Raw genomic sequence first — 12,763 nt, forward strand, 5'->3', positions numbered from 1 at the left:
TTGATACTTCGAAGGAGATTGTCTATTTTGTACAAGAAGTGCATCCAATTTTTGCCGTAAGCCTCTCTACTTTCTTGCACATGCTATGTGGGTGAAATGATGATATCATGCCAACTTGGAACCTTTTCAGAGTTCATTTCAAATGCTTTTCAATTTCATGGTCTTATAGCTCAAAATAATCAGTAAATGCATGAAAAATAACAAATGAAGTCAGAAAGGGTTGTAAATTGATGATGTGGCTTTGAATGGTGCAGTTTGAATAGAGAAAAATAAGGGGGTTCAAATAAGTTAAAAAAATTGGAATCCCTTTGTAATAGACGAGTTTCTGTATGAAACCCTAATACTTCGAAGGAGATTGTCCGTTTTGTACACGAAGTGCATCCAGTTATTGCCGTAAGCCTCTCTACTTTCTTGCACATGCTATGTGGGTGAAATGATGATACCATGCCAACTTGGAACCTTTTAAGAGTTCATTTCAAATGCTTTTCAATTTCATGGTCTTATAGCTGAAAATAATCACTAAATGCATGAAAAATAACAAATGAAGTCAGAAAAGGGTTGTAAATTGATGATGTGGCTTTGAATGGTAGATTTTGAACACAGAAAAACAAGGGGGTTCAAATAAGTTCAAAAATATTGAAATCCCTTTGTAAAAGACGAGTTTCCGTATGAAACCGTGATACTTCGAAGGAGATTGTCCGTTTTGTACACGAAGTGCATCCATTTTTTGCCGTAAGCCTCTCTACTTTCATGCACATGCTATGTGGGTGAAATGATGATACCATGGCAACTTGGAACCTTTTCGGAGTTCATTTCAAATGCTTTTCGACTTCATGGTCTTATAGGTGAAAATAGTGAGTAAATGCATGAAAGATAACAAATGAAGTCAGAAAGGTTTGTAAATTGATGATGTGGCTTTGAATGGTGCATTTTGAACACAGGAAAACAAGGGGGCTCAAATAAGTTCAAAAAAATTGGAATCCCTTCGTAACAGACGAGTTTCCGTATGAAACCTTGATACTTCGAAGGAGATTGTCCATTTTGTACACGAAGTGCATCCAGTTTTTGCCATAAGCCTCTCTACTTTCTTGCACATGCTATGTGGGTGAAATGATGATACCATGCCAACTTGGAACCTTTTTAGAGTTCATTTCAAATGCTTTTCAATTTCATGGTCTTATAGCTGAAAATAATCAGTAAATGCATGAAAAATAACAAATGAAGTCAGAAAGGTTTGTAAATTCATGATGTGGCTTTGAATGGTGCATTTTGAACATAGAAAAACAAGGGGGCTCAAATAAGTTCAAAAAATTGAAATCCCTTTGTAATAGATGAGTTTCCGTATGAAACCTTGATACTTCGAAGGAGATTTTCCATTTTGTACACGAAGTGCATCCAGTTTTTGCCGTAAGCCTCTCTACTTTCTTGCACATGCTATGTGGGTGAAATGATGATACCATGCCAACTTGGAACCTTTTTAGAGTTCATTTCAAATGCTTTTCAATTTCATGGTCTTATAGCTGAATATAATCAGTAAATGCATGAAAAATAACAAATGAAGTCTGAAAGGGTTGTAAATTGATGATGCGGCTTTGAATGTTGCATTTTGAACACAGAAAAACAAGGGGGTTCAAATAAGTTCAAAAAAATTGAAATCCCTTTGTAACAGACGAGTTTCCGTATGAAACCCTGATACTTCGAAGGAGATTGTCCGTTTTGTACACGAAGTGCACCCAGTTTTTTCCGTAAGCCTCTCTACTTTCTTGCAGATGCTATGTGGGAGAAATGATGATACCATGCCAACTTGGAATCTTTTCGGAGTTCATTTCAAATGCTTTTCAGTTTCGTGGTCTTATAGCTCAAAATAAGCAGTAAATGCATGAAAAATAAAAAATGAAGTCAGAAAGGGTTTGAAATTGATGATGTGGCTTTGAATGGTACATTTTGAAAACAGGAAAACAAGGGGGTTCAAATAAGTTCAAAAAATTGAAATCCCTTTGTAACAGACGAGTTTGTGTATGAAACCGTGATACTTCGAAGGAGATTGTCCGTTTTGTAGACGAAGTAAATACAGTTTTTGCCGTAAGCCTCTCTACTTTCTTGCACATGCTATGTGGGTGAAATGATGATACCATGCCAACTTGGAACCTTTTCAGAGTTCATTTCAAATGTTTTTCAATTTCATGGTCTTATAGCTGAAAATAATCAGTAAATGCATGAAAAATAACGAATGAAGTCAGAAAGGGTTGTAAATTTATGATGTGGCTTTGAATGGTGCATTTTGAAAACAGAAAAACAAGGGGGGTTCAAATAAGTTCAAAAAAATTGAAATCCCTTTGTAACAGGCGAGTTTCCGTATGAAACCCTGATACTTCGAAGGAGATTGTCCGTTTTGTACACGAAGTGCATCGAGTTTTTGCCGTTAGCCTGTCTACTTTCTTGCGCATGGTATGTGGGTGAAATGATGATACCATGCCAACTTGGAACCTTTTCAGAGTTCATTTCAAATGCTTTTCAATTTCATGGTCTTATAGCTCAAAATAAGCAGTAACTACAAAGAGCATCAACTACAAAGAGTAATTAACACTACTAGCAACCTTACAAGTACCAATCGGAGTCGCGAGACGGAGATTGGTTACAAGAGTTGAACTTGGGTTTGGAGATGAGATGGTGCTGATGAAGATGTTGATGGTGATGAGTCCCCTCCGATGAGAGGAGTGTTGGTGATGACGATGACAATGATTTCCCCCTCCGGGAGGGAAGTTTCCCTGGCAGGATCGTCCTCCCGGAGCTCTAGATTGGTTCTGCTCAAGTTCCGCCTCGTGGTGGCGGCGAATCCTCGAAAAAGCCTCCTCCTGATTTTTTTCGGAACGAAACCCTTCATATAGCACAAGAGGGGGCCAGTGGGCCAGCAGGGAGCCCACAAGCCCCCTAGGCGCAGCCAGGGGGTGGCCGCGCCTACCAGGCTTGTGGCCCCCTGGTTGCGCTCCTCTGGCACTTCTTCGCTCCAATATTTTTTATATATTCCCAAAAAATCCACGTTTATTTTCACGGCTTTTGGAGTTGCGCAGAATAGGCGCCTCAAACTTGCTCCTTTTTCAGGCCAGAATTCGAGCTGCCGGCATTCTCCCTCTTCATGTAACCTTGCAAAATAAGAGAGAAAAGGCATAAGTATTGTACGCTGAAGTGAAATAACAGCCCAGAAAGCAATAAATATCAACATGAAAGCATGATGCAAAATGGACGGATCAACTCCCCCAAGCTTAGACCTCGCTTGTCCTCAAGCGAAAGCCGAGCTCAATAAATATGCCCACATGTTTTGGGAGAGAGGTGTCGACAAAACAAGATACGAACATACATGCATCAAGATCATGATCAAAACAACAATACCAACATATAATTTCTCATGCTAAAGTGACAATTCCTTCACAAAGTAAAGTATGGACCAAGAACCTTACCGAGAATTAGCAACCGATAGCCTTTAGTAATTGAAGAAATTGCAATTTATCACAACATCGGACAGAGTCAAATAAGAGCTTGTAAAGCAAATCCACATACTCAATCATCTTTTCATTCTCTACAATTGCTACAACTCACGTGGTACTCATGAGATCAAAGTTTCAGCTGAACACAGAGAAAGATAGGGGCTTATAGTTTTGCCTCTCAACTGCTTACCTCAAGGGTAATGTCAACAATAATAATTCATGAATACTTACCTCCAAGTTGACATACAAAAATAGATCTTTCCCAAGCATATGCCGTTAGCCAAGATAAGGCGAAATAGGGAATTGGTGAAGACCACCATGACTCTTTCAAAGGCAAAAAGTAAAGGTACAAGATAGGCCCTTCGCAGAGGGAAGAAGAGGTTTTCATGCGCGTTTGAGGTTGGGATGCGTGTCCTCTTAGTGAGGAGGAACATCACTTTATATTGCCTCCTGTGATAAAGAACTTTATTATGCAGTATGTCGCTTTTATGTCTTCCTCATCACAGGTTCGTACAAAGCTTATTTTCCACACACTAATAGATCATACATATTAGGGGAGCAATTTTTATTGCTTGCACCGATGACAACTTACTTGAAGTTTATTCAATCCATAGGTAGGTATGTTGGACTCTCATGGCAAAACTCGGTTGAAGGTTTGTGGATGCACAAGTAGTATCTCTACTTGGTGCGGGAGTTTTGGCTAATATGAGGTGGAAGCAATCGTCACATGCTAAGGCATCTCTAATCATATAACATTGTTCGGAACCAAGCAAACACAATTCATTATGTTGTCTTCCTTGTCAAACATCTACTTTTAAGCATGCAATAGTTTAGTGAGTGTTCACAATCAAAGATGGTGTCAAAGATGATATATTTATATGTGAACCTCTCCTTCTTTATCACTTCCTATTAATTGCAGCAATGACCAAGGTCTACGTTTGTCTACCCTCAGCAAGTTTCAATAAACATTCTTTTTATATGTGAAGCCATCACTTCCCATAAGATCATTACATGATCTTTCATGCTTTTGTTCTTTTCTCACTATTTTGATCATGGCAAGAGGCAAAGCCCTCAACTAAGACACTCTATATTATATGGATCACTAGCTCGAATACATCGGGGGTGACACAAAGCAAAACTCAAGGCTAAAACACTAAGACTTTTAATCTACTAGAGAAAAAGAAAACTGAAAAGGAACAAACTAAAACAAATGTAAAGGAAAAAAGATGTGATGGTGATACGATACCGGGGCAACTCCCCCAAGCTTGGCACAAGCCAAGGGGATTGGCCATACCCATGGTTAGTTGTTTTCCTTTGGAGGTGATGGTGGTGGAGTTGTTGCAATCTTTGATTCCTAGAGGGCCATTAATCCTTGATTTATACCTTGGAGATTTGTGATATGTTTCTCCAGCAAAACAACTTCATGAGTGAGATAAGTATTGCGAGCACGAGTTGTTTCACAAAACCTCAAGAGTTCAATCAAGGATGGAAACAATAGGTGGAGGTAGGGTTGGAGGAAATCCACTTCTTCAACTTGTTCCTTGTTGAACGCAGATTGTGCTTCATCTCACGCCTGATTCTTCTCCTTAGTTTTGCCCTTGGTTTCTTTAGGTAGCCCTTCCTTGGCCTCCATTCTTTTCAAATCAGCATTTACTTCTCCATAGACTTGAGGGAGATTGTTCTCCCCACAGATTCCTGGGACGACATCTTGCTCTAAATCTGTGGCAGAAGACAAGCTCGAAACGAAAACAGAGGAAATCTGCGTGATACGAGGGTCAGACCTTACGGGAGAATATATATTGATTTTTTCTAGACCAGAAGGACTACTCCGCACGAAAACGGAGTCCGAGAGGCACACGAGGTGGCCACAAGCCCCCCAGGCGCGACCGGGGGTGGGTCCGCGCTTGGCAGGCTTGTCGCCTCCTAGCGCGCTTTCCGGACTACTTCCAATTTTTATATTTTTTCAAAAATTCCAAACCGGAGAAAAATTCCTACTGGAAAAGTATTGGAGTATGTTTTCTTACTGAATCACATACCTCTTCATTTTCGGAGTCTAAAACAGGGTGATAAATATCCCTTAGGTATTCTTCCGGAGTTATGGTATTGATGATATTGCTTTCAACATTTATGGGAGTACGTGAGATATAATGCTTGATTCTCTGCCCATTTACCACTCTCGGACAATTACCTTCCGTGTTGTTGATCTTGATAGTACCGGAACAATATACTTCCTCAACAATATAGGGACCTTCCCATTGAGAGACAAGCTTTCCTGCAAAATATCTTAAACGAGAATTATATAGCAAGACATAATCACCTACATTAAACTCGCGCTTTTGTATCCTCTTATCATGCCACCTCTTAACCTTTTCTTTGAACAACTTGGCATTTTCATATGCGTGAGGTCTCCATTCATCAATCGAGCTAATGTCAAATAACCTCTTCTCACCAGCAAGTTTGAAATCAAAGTTGAGTTCTTTGATTGCCCAATAAGCTTTATGCTCTAGCTCAAGAGGTAAATGACATGCTTTATCGTACACCATTTTGTACGGAGACATGCCCATGGGATTCTTATAGGCAGTTCTATAAGCCCATAGTGCATCATCGAGCTTCTTAGACCAATTCTTTCTAGACCTGTTGACAGTCTTTTGCAAAATCAGTTTAATCTCTCTATTGCTTAGCTCTACATGACCACTAGACTGAGGGTGATAGGGGGACACAATTCTATGGTTGACATCGTACTTAGCAAGCATTTTGCAGAAAGCACCATGAATGAAATGTGAACCACCGTCGGTCATTAGATAGCTAGGGACTCCAAATCTAGGGAAAATAACTTCTTTAAGCATCCTGATAGAGGTGTTGTGATCAACACTACTAGTGGGGATAACTTCTACCCACTTAGTGACGTAATCAACAGCAACTAAGATGTGAGTATACCCGTTGGATTTTGGAAAAGGTCCCATATAATCAAAGCCCCAGACATCAAATGGTTCAATGAGAAGTGAATAGTTCATAGTGATTTCCTGATGTTTACCGATATTACCTATTATTTGACATTCGTCACAAGACAAGACAAACTTACGAGCATCCTTGAAGAGAGTGGGGCAATAGAAACCTGATTGCAATACCTTGTGTGCAGTTCTATCTCCCGCATGTTGTCCTCCGTACTCCTCGGAGTGACGCTTCTGTAGGATCTGTCCCTGTTCATGTTCAGGTACACAACGTCTAATAACACCATCTACTCCTTCCTTATAACGGTGAGGATCATCCCAAAAGTAATGTCTCAAGTCAACTACAAAGAGTAATTAACAAATGAAGTCAGAAAGGTTTGTAAATTGATGATGTGGCTTTGAATGGTGCATTTTGAACACAGAAAAAAAAGGGGTTTCAAATAAGTTCAAAAAAATTGTAATCCCTTTGTAACAGACGAGTTTCCGTATGAAACCCTCATACTTCGAAGGAGATTGTCTGTTTTGTACACGAACTGCATCCTGTTTTTGTCGTAAGCCTCTCTACTTTCTTGCACATGCTATGTGGGTGAAATGATGATACCATGCCAACTTGGAACCTTTTCAGAGTTCATTTCAAATGCTTTTCAATTTCATGGTCTTATAGCTCAAAATAATCAGTAAATGCATGAGAAATAACAAATGAAGTCAGAAACAAAATAAAATAAAATAAATAAGTAATTTGAAACAAAATAAGATAAACTTTAATAAAATAGATAAGTAGAAACAAAAAAAACTTTAATAACATAAATAAAATTTGTGAAACTAAAGTTATCAAAGTATTTTCTGTTCAAAACATTATAGGCAACTTCTAATATTATTGAAACTAAAATTATATAAAATTCATGCAACTAAAATTGTCAAAGTATTTTTTGTTCAAAATCATTAAAAGCAAAAAGAATTTTCATAAAGAACTTTTTTTGTTAGAAACTATAATAGCAAAAATAATTATGATAAAATAAAATTAATAAGTAATTATAAACAAAATAAAATAAAATAAATAAGTATTTCGTTGTAAGTAGAAACAAAACAAAATAAATAAAACAAAAAAGAAAAAAAAACTGGGAAAAAATAAAAAATTTGCCACCAATTGGGCCACCACGGCGGGAATACGACTAGAAACCCATCCAAGGGCGAGGATTCAGGCCCGCAGTAGGCCCTGAAGGCCCATCAGGCAAAGCAGTAGCATGTAGGCCCGTAAGCCTGCAGTGGAGAGAAGCTCGAGAGGGGTGCGGCAGTGGGGCTTATAAACCACTGCGCGCCCCTCTCAAGTAGCGAGGTCGGACTAAACTTTGGCCGTGACGCGGGCAGCCTTTGGTCCCGGTTGGTGGCACCAACCGGGACTAAAGGGGGGTGCATTGGTACCGGTTCGTGGCACCAACCGGGACCAAAGGCCGCCGCTTCCCGCCCTTTGGGCTGCTGAGAAGTGACCTTTAGTCCCAGTTGGTGCCACCAACCGGGACCAAAGGCCGCCGCTTCCCGCCCTTTGGGCTGCTGAAAGTGACCTTTGGTCCCGGTTGGTGGCACCAACCGGGAATAAAGGGGGCATTGGTACCGGTTGGTGGCACCAACCGGTACCAATGGCTTTTCTATATAAGCCAGCATTTGTGAAAATTTCGTTAGTTCTTCGATCCCTCCGACCATGCCGCCAGGCTGCCGAGCTCGCCATGCCTCTGCCGCACCCCCGACCACGCCGATGTTGCCCGGCCCGACCACGCCGTCGTCTCCCCTGCCCCCCGACCACGCCGCGCGCCCTCGACGTGCCTCTACCGTGCCCCTACCCGCCCCGTCGACGCCGTCGCCGCCCTTTGCCTCGTCGATCGCCATCGCCCCTGCCCCGACCACGCCACCGTCGCCGCCCTCTACACCGACGCCGGCGTCGTGCCTCTGCCCCTATCGCGACCACGCCGCACCTCTCCTTGGTCAGGCCGACGCTGGTGCCGTGCCTCTGCCTCTGCCCCTGTCCTCTCCTTTGTTTTTTAGATTATATGATGTTTTTTTTCAGATTATGTGTATATGTGTGAGCGTATATATGTGTGTATATCTGATTATATGTCCTTTTTTAGATTTTTTGTTCATATAAATGATGATTTGTTTTTTGCATTTTTATAAAAATGTATATATGTATGTATGTTCTCTATGCATATAAAAGTTATATTTTTAGTACATTTGGGTACATTTTAGGTTAGTTTTATCTATATATTTTCTGTGATTTTGTACATTTTAGGTTAGTTTCATTTTTAGAAAAGTTTTATATATTTAGGAAAAGAAGGAAGAGAAGGAAGAAGGAAGAAGGAAGAAGAAGAAAAAGTTTTATATATGCAAAAGTTACATTTTTAGAAAAGTATTATATATAGCTAGGAAGATAAAGAAGAAGAAGAAAAAGAATGAGAGGAAAAAAAGGAAAATAAGAAGACGAAGAAAGGAGAAGAAGAGGAGAGGAAGAAGAGGAGAAATTAATAAGAAGAGGAAAAAAGAAAAAAAAAGAAGAGGAGAAGAAGAAAGGAATAGAGGAGAAAGAAGAACAAAATAGAAATTTTCTATTTTTTTTCTTCTTTCTCCTCTATTTCTTTCTTCTTCTCCTTTTTTTCTTCTTTTTTTTCTTCGATTGCTTCTCTTCTATTCCTTTCTTCTTCTCCTCTTTTTATTTCTTCTTTTGTCTTCTTATTTTTTATCGGGTATGTCGTTGTCGATATACCCCCTCCCGATCGAACTTCAACACACCGATAACATTATTTTCCCATGTATATGTATGTCGCGTCGTTGTCGATATAACCCCCTCCCGGATAACTTTGACATCAGGGGCGGTCGATATATATACCCACTCTCGACCGTGATAACTTATACCACGGGAGCACCCCCCTAGGCCCTCTCGCTCGACCAAAACTCTCGAGGACACCCAAACCCTAGAGAAAAAACGATGTTGGTCTCCTACCCCCTCCCGCCGTACCCCTACCCGACAAACTCTCTCGAGACCACCCAAATTTACCAAGTTAAAAGAGCGTTGTCGTCGAGGCCACCCAAAACCCTTGAAGCGTTGTGTCGAGGCCACCCCAAACCCTTGAAGCGTTGTCTAGGCCACCCCAAACCCTAGAGAAGCAGCGTCGAGGCCACTAACATGATTCCTTATTGTGATTAGCTAGCTAGTTCTACGTTTGCCACTAATATATATCCATCTGTACCATGTTTGCATAATAATTGACATGTTGTAAATATTTGCAGAAACTATGGATCACTCCCGAGACGAAGCAATAGAAGCGATGTTGGGGGAGATAATCGCACAAGGAAGTGATGTCATTGCGTGGTTTCTCTACAACACCGATGCTCAGGAAGGACCGGGGTGAAGAAGAGTGCTATGTTCATGATGGCTCGGGTGACCCATTAATGCCGGTACAAGAAGAGGGCTATGTTCATGATGGCTCCGGTGACCCAATGGAGGTACAAGAAGGAGACCGTGATGACGGCTCCGGTGACCGAACCGAGTCCGGCCAGGTATACTAATTGATGCATTCATTGTTTTCATATGTACACATATTAATTAACTATCGTCTTTCCTCTTTTTTCTCTAGCCCTCCGGATCGAGCTCAACTTCGGTAAAGAAACGAGGCCCGAAGAAAAAGTTGCGCTCGGATGAAAGGTTTGAGATCAGAGCAATCGCGCGCGATGGCAAGCCGATTGAACCCATCCGGACAAGGGTTGCATTTCGTGATTAGTGTGGCATTCTTGTTAGGGACAAGATCCCGATCAGTATCCAGCAATGGTTAAAGCCAAAGAAGGAAGACCCTGAGGTGCCGACGTCTTATGTCTCTGATATGCAGAAAGAAGATCTTTGGACAACGCTTAAGGCAAATTTCACCCTACCCCCAGAGGAGGATCCAGAGAAGCCAGTTAAAGAGGAATTGATCAAGTCTCATGCTCTTAAGAAAATGGCAGAACTATTCAGGAGGTGGAAGAATGAGCTGAAAACGTTTGTCGACAAAGAAAAGACACCAGAATTCACTGGCCGGTTTGAGAAGATCAGATATCAATGGCCCGCATTTGTGGCCCACAAGACATCGTAAAAGAGTAAGAAGATGTCAGCAACAAACAAGAAAAATGTTGCGAATAAGAAGCATCACCATCGCACGGTGTCAGGTGGTTACCTCAAAGCCCGACCTTTGTGGGATAAGGTTGAGAATGACCTGATTGCTAAAGGGGTCGAACCAGAGACATTGAGATGGCCAGACCGTTGCCGGACTTGGTTCTTCGGGGTTGGCGGAACCTTGGATCCTGTATCAGGGAAGTACGTTTGGACGAAAGAGCAACTGCGAATACCCATCACGAAGCATCGACACTATATCGCCACAGCACAGGAAGGGACGTTCGTTCCAGACAGAGAGAAGGACGAGCTCACAATGGCCCTCGGGAATCGTGAGCATCGTGGACGGACACGAGGTACACCAGGCTCCCTTTCCTGGAACGCTGGGTTTCCGGACGCAGGGGGTTACAAAACCTAGGAGAGGAGGAAGAAAGGGGAGCATAGCCAACTGCAGGCACTGCACGAACGGGTACAAGGGCTAGAAGAATGAGAAGCAGATCGCAGCAAACGACCTGCCGAAGCTTCCCCTGAAGCTACCCCGCCATCTTAGCGGAGCAGCAGTGTGGCTTCCACCGAGAAGACTCCGCAGCTGGAGCCTGTCTTCACGGGCTACCCCGTGGATGCTATCACACAGTCTCAACATTGCCACCTTTTGACGCGATGGATGACATTTAAATTCAAGGCAGCTGTTGGCTCTGTTTTACCTAATGAACCTAGCTCAACCTACCACCGCCAGCCGATTCCAGAAGGATATGCTAGGGTGGTGGTGGATCAAATAACGGACGGATTTGAGGACCTTGAGCTTGACCACCCTACGGGTGAAGGGGAGATTCGGCTAGTTTCTTCTCTGAAGACTACATGCCTATGGCGGAAGGAGCTCATCAACCTTCCGAACTGGACGCCTCCGCCTCCTCCTCCTTCTCCGGCGAGTCAGGGCACTCCGCCTCCTCCGGCGAGTGATCAGGGCACTCAGCCTCCTTCTCCGGCGCGTGGCGGTTCTCCGCCTCCTTCTCCGCCTGCGCCGGCGCGCCCGAGCAGCCAGCTGCCTCCTCCTTCTCCGCCTCGTCAACAAGGGCGGAAGAGACCCGCCACTGCTCCGGCTCCTCCGGTGCGTTGTCCTTCTGCTTAGCCTCGTAAGAAAGGAAAGACAGCCGCAGCCGATCCGTCTGCTCCGACGTCTAGCACTACAGCCAGAGGCAGGCAATACAGATACGGTCCTTCTCTGAAGACTCCAGAGAAGTGACGATACGAGAGGAGCCAGGAGGAAATCACGAAGATCGTGGAAGCCGAAGTGAAGAAATTCTTTGAATGTGTGAAAGCAAAAAAACATCCACCTCTGGAGGAGAAGATAGATCTGGTAAAAGCAATGCGTACTCTGGCTGCCCTGAAGAAACCACCAAAGTCTCCGACGAAAGGCAACTATGGGCGCATTATTACAAAGTCATTTATCGAAGCGCAGCGGTCAGGAAGTACTGTCAGTGATCAAAGGTTAGCAGAACGACGAGCTGGGAAAAAAGTTGCCCAGCTTGGCGAACAAGCGAACCAATCGTTCCCCCCGCTCAAGGTGTCTAGCGATATCGTCGCTAATCATCCGGGGATCTTGTTGCCCGGTACCAATCCTGCAGATTACCTACCCGATGATGCACATTTTGATTTATTGGAGGTGCACGAACACAAATACGTGTACTGGAAGCCTCTCTTCAAAGATGAAAGATCTGTAACAATGATGATGCGAAGATTCCATGATTGGTACATGAAAACTTGCAAAAAGTTTGGGGGGAGTAATATTTTGACGCTGAGAGTTAGAAAGGAGCATGACCTCGTTGGACTTGAACTGTTGATGGTTCCATTTGAGGAGTTCTTCCCGTTTTTCAATCTCCTGGCCCTCGATAAATTAATGATCACTTTCTACTGCCTGTAAGTAGTACTACTTCTGTCATTAAGTCTCCATATATAGGTCAGCTCTTTCATTGCATGTATTTTTAATTATCCTCACTAAATTATATGCAGATTGAAGATCGTCGAATTGAAGAAAAGACAAATCGGTGATATTGGGTTCATTAACACAAATCTCGTAGATGCATTTATGATTAAATCTTAGGCCAAAGATACCAAGGCCAACCTGCTACAATCGTCAAAGCTATAATACTCTTCCCTTACGAATTCCAGTGAGTGTTACTGTCTTGTGCATA

Source organism: Hordeum vulgare, chromosome 3H (genome assembly GCF_904849725.1).
Source record: "Hordeum vulgare subsp. vulgare chromosome 3H, MorexV3_pseudomolecules_assembly, whole genome shotgun sequence".
Lineage (NCBI taxonomy): Eukaryota > Viridiplantae > Streptophyta > Magnoliopsida > Poales > Poaceae > Hordeum > Hordeum vulgare.